At 49.0% G+C, this 18480-nt stretch overlaps 1 protein-coding gene across 8 annotated transcripts in view; it reads left to right on the forward strand.

The window, feature by feature from the left end:
• LOC307090792 (receptor-type tyrosine-protein phosphatase delta) overlaps positions 1 to 18480 on the forward strand; it is a 361739-nt gene that overhangs the window by 217214 nt on the left and 126045 nt on the right. Inside the window, exon 1 of one of the 8 annotated variants that reach the window (XM_079757561.1) lies at positions 8543 to 8905. The exons of the other annotated variants lie outside the window; for them this stretch is intronic. The gene's annotated coding sequence lies outside the window, so the exon portion shown is untranslated. Of the gene's footprint in view, positions 1 to 8542; positions 8906 to 18480 lie in introns of those variants that run through there. 8 annotated transcript variants of the gene reach the window in all.

The following is an 18480-nucleotide window of genomic DNA, read 5'->3' on the forward strand; positions in this document are numbered from 1 at the left end:
AGCTGATGGGACGTATCGGATGAGAGTTTGGTAGACTCTCTCCAGAGCACTCTGAGACCCGCTGGAGCACATCCGAAGAGCAGAGGCATAGAAGAGAGGGATGGGAGTGGTGCTTAGAGCAAGGGGCCAGTGCAACGGGAAGACACCATCACTGGGGGGGCTCTTTCAAATTAATTTGGTCCTTTTCCCTTCAAACATGTGCTTTCCACATGTGTCAAACTGTTCGACGAAGACTAGGAGGAGGATCAATACAAAGATTCTTCCTCCCTGGGATATGAGAGTGAAACAAGCAGGGTTTGCAACAGCCATGAAGAAAGGCAAGGTCACAACCTCTGCGTTTTGATTTGGGTTAATTCCCTTAATTACAGAGGAAACGGCGAAAGCCCATTCCCTTGAGTCACATGACGCCCGTGAAGAACAAAGAGCTTGACCCAAGTTATCAAAAATATGTTCAAAAGTGCAGGAAATAATTTGAGAACAAAATATTATCCAACTCAAATCCCCAGCCGGGATTGGAGTGAGTTATGCAACACAACGGCCTGTTCTGCCTCACGTAGGGGCTGCTGAGTTGGAACTTGCAACACGTCTGCTGTCAAACTATTTACACGCCATGGAAGTCCTTTCCTTTCTTTCTGGTTTTCCGTCTCGCGGTTGGACATGCGTGTGTCCTGTGTAAATTGACATTTTGTAATCTTTGAAGTGCAGGAAGGCTTTAGCCGCAGCTATGCCAGAAATGCACACGGCAGCATCTGACTTTCAAACGGAAAGATCCCATTGAACACCAACCAAGTTTTACTTTGTCATGAAACAGGATACCTATATATATATATGAACTAAATAGATCAACTGTTTCCTGGTCAGAGACTGACCAATACAGTTTAACTATCTCTTGTGATTTTTTAATTGTTTATAGGCCATACAGTCAGGAGTTGTCTATTATATTATTCAGCTAACTAGGGATAAGTATTCACGTTCATATGTATACAAATAAACATGCTACATCCAATACCTACGTCCACTGTTGCTCTATAGGAAAACATTTGAACGTATATTGCGTACGGTGCAGCGATTACAACGCTTGCCGTGTTTCTTACTCTTCGGAGGAGTGCGGGCCTTTTCCAGAAAACACTTCAGTTTAAAATGATCGCCTTGGCACCTCCCGGGTGTCACCGCCGCCGACCGTGTGCCTCCGTTGCCGTGGCGACGCGTAATTGGGTGGGAATCGCCCGCCTTGGGATTTCATCTTGAGCGCGGGATATTTGCACAAGATTGGAGAGACGGCGAGTCTGGATAACCAGGGCTAATCGGTCTCTCCGCTGCCACTCACAGCCCGGCCTGCGCTCAGATGGGGCCGTGAGTGGCCTGTTAAACGCCGCTCGTAAACGCGTGTGCATTCGTGTCGCATGTGTGGAACGACGTGGCCAGAGGTTTGTTTGGTGGACGCGGGCAGGGCGTACATCGCGTGTTTCCCTGCAGCAGGGTCGGTTTGTTGGTTTCACAGCTCACACCGTCGCCGCATCTCTATTCATGTATTCAGCATGTCTGTCTGTCTGTTTGTCGGAGTGTGCATGAATGGCTGTGTGTGTGTGTGTGTGTGTGTGCGCACACATGCGTGCATGCACACACACACACGGTATCTGCTGTTTTCTGTGTGTGTGTGTGGGTGTGTTTGTGTGTTTGACAGCAGAGCTGATGGCATCCATTCTGCATTAGTTGGTTGACTGACCTGCAAGTGTGTGTGTGTGTGTGTGTGTGTGTGTGTGTGGACCGTGGAATGAGCCAAGTGCCAGTACCGTCGTCAGAAAGTGGTATCAATCCTCGAGGGATATGTGGACTGTATGATGCATCCCAACAGATACACATACACACAGATGGAGAGAATAGGTAATGGCTGGATAATGGTGGTTTGCTAGAGAGACAGAGAGAGACGGTAAGGGTGACACCTTGGTTGACATATGTTCAGTGACTGGATTAAACCTCCCAACCTAGGCTCAGTCAACAGGAGGTTTTTGAAGCAACCCCCCCCCCCCCCACAACCACCACCACCAAGCCACACCCCTAAATTAACCACACACACACACCTTTAAAGCACTTCTACTGTAAATTGGACCCAGATGTAAGTCAAGGGGGCACTTTGGATTAACCAGAGAGAGAGAGAGAAGGAGAGAGGAAGAGAGAGAAATTAAACTGCCATTTTTATGGCTGTTTAATTTGAAACAATTAAGATATTACGGCACGGCGGAATCAGCCTGTAGGCTGACAGCTGGGAGCCATCCCATAAAGCCCTGGGCCTGTGAATGAGACACCTTTGCTACGAATTGTTCCACTCTCCCCACCTCCTCCTCCTCCGCCTCCGCCTCCTCTCCGTGTTTTCTTTCACGGTAAAGCCTGTCACTTTGGGCGCCCGTTTGCCTGAATAGGTGCACCTTCGCCTGCTGTAGCCGATCACCTCAGAAGCTCGTAAACACGCCACTTGGCTGATGGCAGAACTCATCTAAATTTCAACCGGACTGAATGGAAGGAAATGTGCACAGGAAGATATTCACCCTGCCGGATGCGTGTGTGTGCGTTTGCGTGCGTGTGTGTCTATTTAGTGTCTTGTTTTGTTTTTATATGCCATGTTTTATAGCAGATTTGAATTTATGGCGTTGGATGCATGAATCATCAGTCAGGTGGGAAAGAGACGGAGGTAGAGAGGCCTGTAGTAGCATAAGCCACCTACAGGGGGCAGCAGATGGCAGGCCCACGACGTTTGCTTAACGCAACAGCGGCAGTGCCCCAACTGAACTGCTCATCCTAGTACTTAATGCGTTATGTCATTTTACATTACATATTTTTCCATTTTTTTTCCAGAATTAAATAATATTTTTTATTTGTTATGTGGTGTAGTGTGTACATGTTGGGGCTACTGGAATAATGAGAGGTGAAGTGGAGTGAATGGGGCAGTGTAAATGTCATGTTCACCACATCTGTGTTCCTGTTGCTAGGCGTATACGTGGGTGTCCCTCGACTGGGGGAAACTCTCGAGGATGCTTCAGAGTTTGGACCCGGTGGTTACAAATTCATAAACGTTCAGTCAGCATAACCACCATAACTCCCATTATTTCCTCCCACTCAGTGTCCCAGGAAACCAAAAAACTGTTTGTTAGAAACTACACAACCACATAATACCGTATTATATCCTTGTTCCTACTGTTGTGCACGATGAGTAACTCGAGATGACTAAAGCCGTTTTGAATATGTCATTGTCACTTCACGTGATATTAAGCTGATGATTTACTACTAAGTGAACCACTAGCAAGCTGCCGACGACGTTGGCTAGCCACCTTTAGCTTCAATGGAACCCAGGCAGCCCATCAACTGCCACCAACTGTTTCAAGGGGTAACAATTACCTTGCAAAAAAACACAAACTAATCGGCATTCACCCCTTGTGTCAATGTTTTGGATATTTTGGCTGCTGATTTGGTGACAGTATAGCCGGCTTTGCTTAGGTTGACAGCAAGCGGTATATCTGTGAAAAGAAAAGCCTTTAGAAGACAATGAGCTAGACTTACAAAAGTAATACGTTTCTCATGAACCCTGGACTGTAAATAGGAGGTGTGCAACGCAAAAAATGCTGCGATCAATCGGCCACCGCAGGAGGGATCCCATGAAGAAACGCTGTCTGGTGTCGCTTTAAGTAAAAGAGAAGGTGTGTGTGTGTGTGTGTGTGTGTGTGTGTGTGTGTTTGTGTGTGTGTGTGTTTGGGAGAGAGACTTATTTGGTGTGTGCCCTTTATCGGCTTTGGGAAAAGAGTGAAAGACCTGGAGAATAGGTGTTCTTGAAAAGGTGTGTGTGTGTGTGCGTGTGCGTTGGGGGCGGGGACGTGTGAGTCGCTGCACCAATGAATGAGTAGGGGAGAGGGGGGGGAGGGAGGGGGGAAGGTGCCAGGGAGGAAGTTTTCAGGAGGAGAGGGACGTGGCATCGGGGAAGAGAGAGCGTGAGAAAATGAGGAGTAGATTGACGAAAGGATGAGAGGAGTCGAAGGAGAATAAATACTTTACTAGTCAGCCCCAACCATACCTTTAATTCTGGCCTGTCTGTCAGTCGAGAGGTTGCCTGTCATAGACACTCTCTCTCATTATGAGAACCCCAGCCCGGAGACGCTCACTCCCCTCGTTAATGAACCTAATCGCCCATGAGCTCCATCACGCCCGATAACCATCGCTAAGGCGGAACCAGAACCGCGCCGCTCTCAGCTTCCCCACCGTCCACCGCCATAATAAGGTGATATTGACTGTTGATGACTCAGCACTTTCACTAAAAAAAGATGACTAAGCGCACAACTCTTATATGGGGTTCCTGCGAATGGCGTCACAGTTAATTAGTTGTGTAGCAGTCCAGTTTCCTCTCGCTCTACCCTTTGTCTGCCCTTTGGTGCGTTTGCAGTCGGCGTGATACTATCTGCTGGCAGTAAGCCTCGTTTGTGAGTGTTGTTGGCTTGATTATTATGCAAATAAATGTGCCAGTCGGATTGCTTTGTTTTGTTTCTGTTATGTTTGCTTTGGTAGATATAATGTCCATTGCATTTATTTTTTTTGTGGCCTTTTTATTTTCACTCGTCAACAGCGATGTAATGAACTATTCCAGTCAAATTATAGTTCTGTTTTAATTAACATGCAACAACGAAAAATAACAATTGCAAAAACCATTAAAAAAAAATCCAGCGACCTTTAATCATGATGGAAACCTGTAAATCAGTGGTTGACTTCATTGACGGCATAATTTGCCATTGTAGTAATTACATCCACAACCATCAACCTTTTCTCTTCTCGCTCTAAATTTTCTGACGAATCTGGTATGGAATGCTCTCATGCATCCATTTCAAAAGCATTTGTAGGGCCCGAATCGGCCTCCAGTTGGCCCCGTGATGGATCCTTGAACTGCATCTTTATAAACAGTGATCTCAGGTGGAGACAAGGTGGTAATGCCTTTTGCCCTGGGCCTACGAGCCCTCCGTTGGCAGGCTTAGTCTCCGGGTATTTAGGCCACCTCCATGGTTTATAGACCTCCTCTGCAAGTGAAACAAAGACTCTCGATTCAGCCGTTTGGCGTTCCACCTGTAAATGAACCACTTCCTTTCCAGATCCTTTGCCGAGTGGAACCATAATTATAGCAATCAATCTTCGCTCACATTTTACGATCCCCGCGAGCCCATACAATTTGATGTTGTCTTCCTTGTGTACTTTGGACGCAACAGCTATCGAGTGGTTTAATTTTCCCCCTTTTTTTTTAATTAACTGGGGGTGGGGTGGAGGGGGGTGGCGTGGAGAAAGACTGTACTCTTCACCATTCATCACGCTTGACATATTCTCAGAGAAGGGGAGAACCATCACACTGATCAGAACCACAGTCAGTGCGTTTCACACTTTCGTTGTCGGTTTCCAATTCCTCCGAAGCGCCGGTGATGCAGCCACGTCTGGATTACCTTGTGGCCTGCAGCGTTCACCCCTCACCCCCCCCCCCCCCCCCCCCCCCCCCATCTCTGTAGATCTCTGCTCTCCCGCCCGCTCAGATAGCTTCCATAAACAAGTCAATCTCGGTGGGTCTCGACACGTTAGCTTAAGATTTATCCTCTTAGGAGCGAGATTGTCATCCCGGAGAACGCAGGGTCTCGCTTGACGGGGGAAATTAATTTTACAATGACTGGTTAACCTGATCAGGAGGCCTGGGGGAACGGGGGGATATTAACCCTTTTGCTGTGAAAAACTTTGAAGAAACATCGCTCTGTTTACACTCGTCACCCTCCCCGATCTTTGCTGTTTTTTTTTTATTGGACGACTCGTGACGGCCGCCGTTGTCTTAAGGGGAACGCACGTGCGGAGAGGAATGTCGTAACTGGCAGCCATTTGTAAAGTAGCCTTATTGTTTCAGGAGTGCACAGGTATCCCCTTCGGGCTGTGCAGTCAAAGGTTCACGCCGACGGATTGGTGGCGTGCTCATAGCTCACTTGACAAACATGCGACGTGAAATTGACAATTCGGTATGCGCAATTATCAATTAGCCCCCGAGCCGGACATGTCTCGGTGAAGTTGTTCCCAACCCTAAAACCGAATGCCAAGAGCAGGAAAATTCCCACTGAGCATTACTGTCAGTCCTCGCAACCCACAAGTGTTAAATTGATACACCAGGATTTGGATTAAGTTACTGTGTTTCTGACCTCAGGCAGTTCATCAATGGAATGGAGCTAGGAACTTTGGTGAAAAACGAAAGACATCTTTTCCACTGGAAACAAAGAGATTGATTTTCTGAACTGTTGCACTTATTTTCAGTGCATCTTAATCCAAAACGGACACATACTGTACAGATTAGAGAGGATATATTCTGGCGGTGCCAGCTTTGACTTTTACGTACACTTTAATGGCAAGAATATATGTGGTCTGGCCCAACTAGACCATAGCAGACATGCGTAGTTGAAGAAGGTAATTCCATACTACCCTTCCTCACACAGACCCATCATCAATAATGGGAAAATGTAAGAACATGGACCTCCTTAAACACATACGATCACAGATGAATGGCAAATGGATTCACTTTTACTTCACGGAGGAGAGAGAGAGAGTGCTGCATACGCTGTTCTTCTGCTGCGCGGGGTACTGTATCTCCGCGAAGGACAGTCATACTTTATGGACTTCCAGCACTGCAAGGTGGCAAAGTTCAGCCCCGATAGGCCAATAAGGCACCCTCCTGATAAATCTCAGTGCACCCTCATTCATCGTAAGTGCTGCTGTATGTGCCTGCCTGGGCCAAGAATAGGAACAAGGAATTAAGAAATTAATTCTAACCTATTAGCAAACAATTATCTAAATCCCCATATAGTGAATAAAGACAAGATGCTTGCAGGTAAGTAGCAGGTAGGTGCCGGGGGTTAGGGCATTTTCCCCCTAGAAGGGCAACAGGTCAGCTGTGGACACTGGGGTTCAAACTCAGTCCTTTTTGACTGAGAGTCGGAGCATTCAAACTAGTGAAACATCCTGCCTACTGTTATCTCCCTCAAAGGCTGAAACATGTACACACATGCATGCATCCGCTTGCTGTTTGCTTCTGTGTGGGCCGGTCCGCACGTCTGTTCCCGCCATTCCACAAAGGTCAGAGGTTATTCATTTAGAGAATGTCAGTGGGCTTAAAGATTAAGAAAAACGCATTTGTTGCCATCGAGAGTCAACAATTGATCAGCCTTGATATTTGGTGGTCTACGTTGGGAGGCTCTGAATTTAGGACACGGCTTAACTTTTTCAAACATCCACAATAGCGAAAGCACAGACCACCTTTGACCCGTTCTCCTGAGGACAACAACTTTTTTCCGTTCTCCAACTCCATTTTGCTGCACAATCAAAGGCAGCGCTTCGAAACATCGCCAGATATTCCTCCCACGACCATAGTCAGCAATCAAAGGCAGTGCATCACCAACCAGCGGTGTCATCAAGCGAACCCATTGTTCAGCCCTACAAACACTTTCCGTTGTTGTTTTGCCCATGAGCCAGGCAGGGCTCAGTAGTGGGATCAGATCCGGCCCTTGGAAGATTCAACGCAAGATAATTGTGTGTTTTATGAATCCACTGGCGCACGTTCAGGGTGAGTTTGAAGCTAGCGAGACATGTGATCCGATGTGCGCCCGTGCCTTAATGTTCCATTGTTAGGCTGCGTGCGGGGTTTGTGACAAGCTGTTCATTCCAACATATACAGTGGCTGTCGCAAAGCCATTTCTGGGCGGCACAGAACCATTGTTCACCCTGGTCCATGGCCATGGGCCACTGTTACCATTGTGTGGTTTCTTTTGGGTTTGAACCCCCCTGTTGGATGTGTTGCACTAGACCGTATTGTTCCGTCAGCGTTCGGTCAAGGCACACGTTTTTTTGGCTTTGGGGAAAATTCACCGCAGGATCATGCAATATTTTTGACTGATTTTTGCTTGTTGGGTAACGACATGGCTCTTGCCTGCACACACACACACACACATGCACGCGCACACACATACACACACACACACCCCACTCTCATGCAACCCTCTCGCGCACACACACACACACACACACACACATACACACACACACACACACACACACACACACACACACACACACACACACACACAAAGTCTCGAGAAACACATATCATCTGAAAATAATGACTGGCCGTTTGCCTCTCTCCCGACACCACGCACACACACACACACACATGAACAACCAACACATGCTCGACCGCAAACTACACAACTCTCACTTCAACATTGATGTCCAAGTGCACATTCCTGTACTGCACTGAAGGCACTGGACTCGATGGCAAAGTTGAACGCTATTGAGTTCGACGGTGGGTTTTGTTGAGTGACGTCACCCCCCCTCCAACCCCAGTCTCTCGGTTTCACTGCGAGAGACGGGCCAGTGTGTGTGTAGGGGTCTCGGAGTGAGAGCGGTAGAGAGGGAGGGAGTGAGTGAGTGAGAGAGAGAGAGGGAGGGAGAGGGAGATGCGTCCCCGCCGCCGCCACCACCACAGCGCAGCACGCAAACACCAGTGTACACAGTCTCCTCTCCGCGTTGTATTGTGAAGTCTCAGCTAGAGGGGCGACCGACGCGACCGAACGGGAGATATACACACATCACCACCACCACTACCGGCAACCACATGTTTTCGCCGTCAGCCACCCTCGTCCTCTCATACACTGTCGACTACCATCCCGAAGAGACTAATATTTTCTAGACAGAGAGAGAGAACTCAAGGAAAGAGTCGCCGGAGAGAGCGCAGCGAGACGGGAGCGCAGCGGACGGATTTATGGCCACGACTCGCCTGTCATTCTGGATGTAAAAGTCGCGATTATTTCTGCGAGAATCGAGTTCAAAACCTGATCGCGAAGATGCTGACATTAAGGTAAGACTTGGTTTTGTTTGACGTCGGAAGCTTTTTTTAGCTATTTATTTTAGACACTCGTCAAATAAAGTGGATGCGGCAGTTATTTCAGGTTTCCATGCGTAAAGTGACAAGTTGTTTAAACGTTCAGGCTGCAAAACCCCTCGACGAAATTAATATTATTTTGTGCATTCGGGCTGTGGGCTACTTACTGTCTCCGATCATACTCTCCTATAGAGGGGCTTCGTTAGGATGAAACATTACGCGCGTTTGGATAGCGCGTAATCAAATAATGGCACGGCGTTATTGTCGGCGTTTTTACCCTTTCTTAATCATTGCAAATTGCTACAATTGCACCTTGGTGTGTGTGTGTGTGTGTTTGTGTGCGTGTGCGTTTGTGGTAGTGCAGCGTGTAGTCTGTGGCACATTTAGGGAATAGAAGTGTCACAGAAAACTCAGGAAAAAAAAAATCTCCCGATCGCCTCACTCTCACACCACACATCCAGATATCTCCAATATTGTCGCTTCATGTGTTATGTGATCTCTTTAAATAGTGTATTTCTTCCGCTGACGTTTTCAATGCTGAATTAATTAATTATGATCTCGGACTACGTCGAGATTTATTTGATCACCTTGTCCACTCATCCAAACGGACCGTCAGGCTGTGATGTGGACTGGGTTCCGCTTTGCGCAATATAAACGGCGTATATCCAACTCCCCCGAGAGACACTGTTGTATTTGTGGATCGTTTTTGTAGGTTCGCCGTTGTGATTTGGGCTTTTAATAGTCTCCCTTTGGTCTCCCCTGAGGGTGACGCGCGGCGTTCAAGACGCAAAAAAAAACAGACGCACACCTATTCACTGGGTCTCCATTCAATCAGTCGTGAATGTGTTTATTCCACCTCTTGTTTCTTCATGGTTGAGGTTTTTCTGCCGGGCTGCGCATATTACCTGTGTTCAATGTGCAACTCAGGCCACTAGGGGACTGTCGGTTCTCTGGTGATTTAGGGGAATGCAGTATTGAGGGGGCACAAGTCAAGGAGGAAGAGCTTTGGATGTGACACACACACACACACACACACACACACACACACACACACACACACACACACACACACACACACACACACACACACACACACTTGTACACATAGCCGTTCTATATCATATTAGAAGCAGCTTGCTGTAGTGATATGTGCATGTATGCATTAACATCCTCCTTTTATCAAATGGTTACGTATGTCACGTATACAGTGGATTGGGGTACCCCTGGACTGGGGTACTGTAGTGTTAAAATTGCCCACCGACAGAAAGCCTGTGTGTGTGTGTGTCTGTGCTTGGACCATTGTCTGCAAATCCGTTTGCTGAAGCGGTCCCGGAGTTTGCGGCCATCCAGCAGTCCCTGAGAGCCCAGCCCAGCATCTAGCCCTGTCTTCCATGTTTTACAGCTCGGGCAATTAAGCACTCGCCCCAATTTCGCCGCGGCGCAATTAACGCTGTCACCGTCCGTTCGATTTCCAATTTTGCTGCCGAGACAGTCCTCAAAAAAAAAAGAGTTGTATCTGTGTGTGTGTGTGTGTGTGTGTGTGTGTGTGTATCTGGTGAAGGCCTTTAGACGTCTCAATCCAAACGACGGTAAACTGAGCAGAGATGTTGGCCTTCTGAAAGTGGGGGGGTGGTTGGGGAGCCATGGGCTGTGGCCAGGCACTTCCATCTCCAACAGCTGGTGCTGAAAAGCCTCCTAAAGCCTCCCAGAGAGTGGAGGAGTTTCCTCTGCGTATAGTTTTTCAATCACAGAGCTAACGACAAACCAAAATATTGACAAACCCTGAATGATGTAAATAAATCCTATCCTTGGAGAATTTGGGCCCGATTTAAGGCACATTTGAGTTGTATTTTTCATAACCTCATTTTGATATAATTGAACTACTTATTTATTTAGCGAGACTTCTGCCTTTCATGTTCGTAAAAAAGGAAAACAGAGTTCGACTGTGCCTTCAGCTCATGGTGTCGCATACATTGTGTGGATTGCACACAGCCATGCAACCACCGAGTCATATTAATAGACGATAGTCATGCATCCTCCTGAACACCCTCTCTCTCTCTCTCTCTCTCTCTCTCTCTCTCTCTCTCTCTCTCTCACAAGTGGGGCACTGCCTCTCACTGCTCCTGTCCAATTACATCCAAGCAGCTCTCACTCTGACTCACTGGGACCTTTCCAAAAGTGGGAAACACAAGCAAATTTAGAAATATATATCAATATATCAATATATATATATATATATGTAAAACCCACACAGTCACTGTGGATGTGTTTACACTATTTAATTGTGTGTGTGTGTGTGTGCGTGAGCCTGAAAATGTACACACAATGGGAACGTGTCCATGTGTGTGGGGGTGTTTGTGTGCCTGAGAAGGTGCACACAATGGGATTGTGTGTGTGTGTGTGTGTGTGTGTGTGTGTGCGCGCTCGCTGCTGTGCTTCAGGAATGCCAAGGCCAGGCCCTCCATTACGAGTGCGGAATGAGAAATCAACACTTACATTACAAAAATGGATACGTAAACACAGGGGCATGCAATTATGGTGCGCCGGGGCGTTAGAACTGGTAGATGGAGTGCCAATGGGTCTGCAAGCAATCACAACCACCCCCCCCCCACCTTTCTCCTTAGCGAAGTGGCCCTATGTAATCCAGTGGGTGTAATCTTATTTTATGCCCAGCGAACTGGGGGCCTTAACAACCAGCCACTGGCTGGCAGGCTGAGTGGGTGGCTGGGGCGAGGCGGGGGGGAAGCTTGACTGCAGAGGTCATGCTGAAAAGCACACTGCTGAGAGAGAGAGAGAGAGAGAGAGAGAGAGAGAGAGAGAGACTGGGACAATGATAGAGACTGGGACGATTTGGGAGAAAGAGGGTAAGCGTGCACTGAGAGGCTGGGACGATGACGGAGAGAGAGCGGGCAAACAAGCATTGAGAGACTGGGACGATGAGGGAAGGAGAGAGAGGGCGAGCAAGCTGGGAGAGACTGAGACGATGAAGGAGAGAGAGAGGGCGAGCGAGCATTGAGAGACTGGGACGATGACGGAGAGAGAGCGGGCAAACAAGCACTGAGAGACTGGGACGACGAGGGAGAGAGAGGGCGAGCGAGCATTAAGATATTGGGACGATGAGGGAGAGAGAGGGCGAGCAAGCATTGAGAGACTGGGACGATGAGGGAGAGAGAGGGTGAGCGAGCATTGAGAGACTGGGACGATGTGGGAGAGAGAGGGCGAGCAAGCATTGAGAGACTGGGACGATGAGGGAGAGAGAGGGCGAGCAAGCACTGAGAGACTGGGACGATGAGGGAGAGAGAGGGCGAGCAAGCATTGAGAGACTGGGACCACGAGGGAGAGAGAGGGCGAGTAAGCACTGAGAGACTGGGACGATGAGGGAGAGAGAGTGTGGGGAGATGATGAATCTGACGACGGTGTACATTTGGCCGTATGTTGACAGACGCGTGTGGATGCGTGTGCATATGTGCCATTTTTTTCCTTCCCCTGCCCTGGCGGGTACGCCAAATGGTAAACGCGCCACGTACCATAGTCAATAGTGTGTCTGTATCCACACATGCGCAATTATTCATACTTTACACCGTATCCGTACTTTTGCTGTGTGCACACGTGGGTCTTTTCCTGGGTCTGTGTGGAAAGTGGAGAGTGGTTGGATGAGTGCTTTCGGTGGTGGTGGTTGTGGGCGGGTGGTGGTGTGTGTGTGTGTGTGTGTGTGTGCGTGTGTGTGCGCCTCCACCACTGGGCTCACAAACACACTTCAGCGGGGCCCGACGTGATGCGTTGTGACAAATGAGAAAGCAGTTTGATTTCGCAGAACACTGAGCCGCACCGCGGCATAATGAAGTGATCATGACTTTACCCTTGGTTCACTTTGGCCCCAGTCCCATGGAGTCCCTCTCTCTCCCCCCCCCCCCCCCCCCCCTTCTCCCTCTCTCTCTCACACACACACACACACACACACACACACACCCCAACCCCCCCCCCCCCCCATTCAATTGCTCCACTCACTTATTTACTTGGCAAGCATTTCCTAGCCTAACCTTACTGCATAACCAGCGTCAAGGGTGGGTTGGCTGTTAAGAACTACAGCTATGGGGCATTGGCTTCACAGATATAGGGGCGGGCCAGGGGAGGATCTGGCCTGTTACGGCCGCTGCTGGAACTTCACTTTTTTGGGTATTGATATTCGAGTTAACGCGTGGCCCGGAGGTAATAATGAGAAGACTGCTTTTCTTCACGCCCAGGCAAGAATCAGCTCGGCTGTCCGTCACCCAACTGTCAGGGCTGGAAAGATGAGCCCGGCCTGCGTGCTGGGGGGTGGGGGAACACCATATAGGTGCATCACAAGAAGTGCCCGTATAGCCATGGCTGCTCTCGTTGCTTCTTGTTCACCCCCACTATCTTCGACTCTCCCGGCGTTCGTTCCGTTTGTTATAGCTGGGGGTGGTCTGTCTTTGGTTTGGGGTGTTCGTCCCCTTCCTTCAGGGATGTTTTTTTTATTCCCGTTCCCCAGTATCCATATCGCGTCTCCTCATCTGCTCTAGGGGCGACTCGGTTCGTCTGTCGCCATGTGTCTGACTGTCTGTCTGAACAGAGGACAGACAGAGTGTCTGTGTCTGAGCGGACAGACTCTCTGTCTTTGGCGTGGGTCGATGCCGGAGCCTGTAAACCCCGCAGCAGGGCACAGCCTGGTTTAAAAGGCGTGTCAGCAGGCCATGGGTACTACGCAGGGGCTACGGGCTAAATGTATACGGGGGGGGCGGGGGGGGGGGACGACGGATTGACATGATATGCTCTCCCCCCCCCCCCCCCCGAACAGCTGTCCACTGCACGCATATTGCATTTCAGGAGGTATGATGAACGCCAAATGTGTGCGTAGTGCGCTTTCACGAAGCCATCCCTGTGTGTGTGTGTGTGTGTGTGTGTGTGTGTGTGTGTGTGTGTGTGTGTGTGTGGAGGGGGGCAGAGTCAAGGGCGGGTGGGATACGGATCTGAATCGGGGTCAAAAGTACTGGCAGAAGAATTCTGCCCTTGACCTTCATCTCAGACCCCCTACCCCCCACATCCCCTCCTACCACTGGCTTCAGCGACCGCCGCTGGCTCTCAGGGAAGCGTCTGCAATGGGCGGGAAACCTAATGAGACGGATTAATAATCCTGCTTGCCAGGACACTGGGCCAGCTCGGAGTGTGACTAGCAGAGGCCCGAAGGCGGGCGGAAAATAAGGCAGAGGAGAGTAGGTGGCTCGGCTATACTTTAAAGGTTTTCATTTTCTGCTTGTGTTGTAACCCCAAATATTATTATTCTTTTATAAACCCCCGCTTTCCATTATCTCGCTTCCGCTAATCTGTAATTTGGGGAGGGGCGGGCAGGTGGGGCTGGGAGAGAGAGAGAGAGAGAGAGAGAGAGAGAGAGAGAGAGAGAGAGAGAGTGCGGGGAGAATTCAGAGGTTCATTTGAATAACCAGTAGAATGAGGGGATGTGAAAAAGGAGAGAGAGGAAAAACATTAAAGCGGGTCGGATGAAATGGAATTGGCGTCTGGCTCTGCGCATTCATGTCACACGGCTTTATCAAATTATTCCACAATAGCGACCCCACTAGTGATGGAATTTCAATTAAAGTATGACAGTTTTTAGAATTTGTTTCTGCCTGAGAGTGAGAGCGAGAGAGAGAGGGGTAGCGAGAGAGAGACAAAGAGAGAGATACTGGAAGAAAGAGCAAGACCAGAGAGTGAGAGTTAGTGAGTGAGAGCAGAGAGTGAGAGAGGAGGTGTGTTATGGTGTGAGTCTGTAGAAGAGCTTGTGCTGGTCTATTTTCCAGTCTATATTTTCAGTATATGAGCAGTGCATTCTTGCCCACTCCTTGAATAAATGCACACACACACACACACACACACACACACACACACACACACACACACACACACACACACACACACAAGCCATTGCCTCATCTCAACTGCATTTGTTGTGAGACCACTCAAACGGGCCGGTGTTGGAAAACAAAGATATAAAGGCTCTTCAAGGCAAGAGATTCAAAAACGTTGGTGTTTTTTGGTGGGTTGAGCGGTACTTCGCTAGACGGCCGCCTGTGGTGGGTAATTACACATAGAGAGGTGGTGAATAGAAAGGTGAGGCAGAAGGGTGAAACTGATAGGTGCATAGGAGTGTTGCTCCACTTACACCGGCCGCCAGGCTTGTAAACGGGTTAAATGGCGGCCGATTATGACCCTTGTAAATAGTGTCAGGACCGAAGTCTGAAATACGCTTGGGCAGGGATGGACAAAAAAACACTCCCAGACGGACCCAATCACAAACACGCAGACAGACAGACAGACACATGGGAGGGGATAACTGTGCTTGGGTTCTGTCCTTTTGGCCTTCACCAACCACGGACGTGATTTGGGCTAAACTTAATGGAGAAAACTCCATTAAACAATGCAACTTCCATAGGATAGAATAACCTCATTTATTTTATTTTGTGATTTTAAATGGTTTCCTCTGTAATCCCATTGCTGACACAGCGCAGCCGTTCTGTCTAGATGGGTAGAGACTTCTGGAAATGTTTGTGTACAGAGTCTAAATAATACAACAGAGTGTAAATAATGTTTTTTTACTTCCAATGAAACTGTATGGCAGTTGGCTGTTTTTGTATTATGTATCCAATGATACGACCCAACTCTCTCTCTCTCTCTCTCGCTCTCTCTCTCTCTCTCTCTCTCTCTCTCTCTCTCTCTCTCTCTCTATATATATATATATCATTCCCTTCCTCTTTCACTCTCTCTTTCTCTCGCTCTTTTTTTCAATCTGCAATTATAGCTGGCCGCTTTGAAGAAGCCAGGCGGAACTAAAATGACTTTTCATGTCCGGCATAATGACTGCCATTTAGAAAGGGACAGAGAGGGGAGAGCGAGCGAGAACGGCTGTGCTTACAGGAGAGAGAGAGAGAGAGAGAGAGAGAGAGAGAGAGAGAGAGAGAGAGAGAGAGAGAGAGAGAGAGAGAGATGGGCAAAGGGGGGACAATCAGTGTATGATAATGGCTTAGGTCACCTCTGCTTACGACTTGCCGGTACAAACCAACTGTCTCTGGCTCTCTGTCATTCCATACGACGGAACCCCCCCCCCCCCCCCCCCCCCCCCCCCCTCCCCTCCCCGTGCCCCCCTGAGCCCGGTCTGATCTGAGTGGAAGGTTCTGGAAGCCTTCAGAACCTTCTGAACCTCCTCTGTCTATCTCCGTCCGTCTCTCTCTCTCTCGCTCTCCATATCGCAGCCTTCCTTGGCTGGCTCGCGGCTCCGCGGATCACAAGATGAATTGTGTGTGGAAACATCTCGCGGTCCTTCGACTGTTAACCAGCGCGGCTGAAAGGGGCCATAGTGCCGTCGCCTAGGTTAGCATCGAGCTATCCTTCACGCCGCCGCCCACCCATTCAGCCGGCTTCTCCCCGCCAACCAGTCCCCGACACACTAATAAGGCCCAGACAGCGGTGGCTTGGAGATACAGTGGCGGATGCCTGGAAGCCGTGTGTCGCTAATCTATTATTTAGTCTCTCGCGGGGAGGTTGGTCTCAAGAATTTCATGCATGCATTTTGCAAAGCAAATGGTTGCCGGGGGGGGGGGGGGGGGTCGGCAGTGGGGCGATGAGCAGCACAGCGTTAGACATTAACGCCAGCCGCAGTATTTACTTGTTCCACCTCGCTCAACCCTGACAGCGTCGTAAAAAGCACAACGTCTTCGGGTTTGTTTGGTTTTTATTTTTTTTTTGTTTCGTTTTTTAACGCCGCCGTTGTCATTTGGTTTCATACTGAATCGACTCTCTTAGTAAAAACAAAAAAAAGGCAATACTCTTCAGTTTTATGCCGACGCTGACATCGTGCCTCACAACAGCCCTCCCCTTTGTTAGTTCCTCGCGGGCTGCCCTTTCGTTCGCTCAGTGCGTTTGTTTACGTTGACAGGTGAAGGTTGCGTCTTCAAGGCGGTCGGCGCTAACGCGATGTGTAATATGCACGCGCCTATACTTTTAAGCACTTTCTCTAGGACATTTGGCCTACCTTGGGGATCCAACCGGGTACCTTTTGGCTGACTGTCAAGACAGCCTTAGGCGGGCACTATCCCTCTGCCCTATCCTCTATAGACTATACGCTCACTTTTCATGTATATTTTAGGAAAGTATTTCAGAGGGGTTTCGGGAGTTGCATCACAGTGCTATATTTATACAAGCACCAGTGAGCAGACAAGACACATTATATTTAGTCTGGTATTTTTCAACGGCTTCCCAGGCATTGCGCTGGCACTTTTAAAAGCATGCATTCCTCGGCAGTCATCACATATTTGTAGACGTTGCTCCACCCCTGGATTAGAAGGCGGTTTCCACCCCGGCGATAGTCTTACACATCATCAAATAAGGCTCTCGGAGTGCTAAGTACACATTCAGTTCATTACAGCCCCTGCAGAGTCCAATCAGGAATTAAAACTATATTTGGCCGTGACATACCAGCCAATGTACGCCGACATTCCCTCACGCTGGGTATACATAGATGGGGAAGCTTCTGTCGCCCGGGTGATTGGCACACTAAGGTTACACCCCAAGATCAAGCAGCAAGGATAAAGATATTAGGCCTGTCTCTGCGTTCCGGGTGTACAGTAAATACAATGTATGTGCCGCTTACAAGTCCGGCTGAGTTGCCACAAGTGTTTCTATAGGCTGATGAACACGGGTCTGCGGGTCCGTCCGTCCATAGCGCAATAAAAACATGCATAAGCACCGCCTATTTTTGTATTCGGCCAGCAGCAGCACATATAAATAGTTGTATTCCCCTGCGTGGTGATGGCGTCATGTCTATTGCAGCTGGAAGGGGTCCATTCAAATCCCACGTCCAATGTCAATAGAGAAACAAATGGCAGGGAAATATGCGCGCCATTCAGGACAGACCGCACAGGCAGCCCACACAACCCAACACGTTGGAGTCTGCAGGTGCGGGGGCATTACTGAGGACCGCAGGCCCTCCATGAATCCCGGCGGCCCCCTCCATAATGAGCATCCGGGGGCCTTCCTCAGGTGAAGGGAAAGGCCAAAGGCAGACATTAGGTGTGGAGCAACAGGGCCCAGTTCCCCCCCGCCCCCCCTCCCCGCCCTTGCCCTTGCCCTCACCACACACACACACACACACACACACACACACACACACACACAGTGAGATAATCCAACAGCCTAACCTATATCTTGTCCTTGCATGTGTTCCACGGCCTAAAGAAACATTCCAGGGGCATTTAACGTCACTGGAGTCACGGCTGGTGGGTTTGTGTGCGTGTGTGTGTGTGCGTGTGTGTTTACGTTTGCATGAGTGGGGGAAAGGGAAGCTGTGTGTGTGTCTGTGGGAAAGAGTTGCTGTGTGTGTGTGTCTGTGGGAAAGGGAGATTGTGTGTGTGCTGTGTGTGAAAGTGTGTATGGAATGTGTGAGCATGGCCCTCTCTCTTTACCAACCTGTGAAAGTTCAACACAACTCTGTTCTTGAATTACCTGCCTTAAAGCAGGCGAATAACCCAAAGATAAGA

Source organism: Pollachius pollachius, assembly GCF_949987615.1.
Source record: "Pollachius pollachius genome assembly, chromosome: 20".
Taxonomy (NCBI): domain Eukaryota; kingdom Metazoa; phylum Chordata; class Actinopteri; order Gadiformes; family Gadidae; genus Pollachius; species Pollachius pollachius.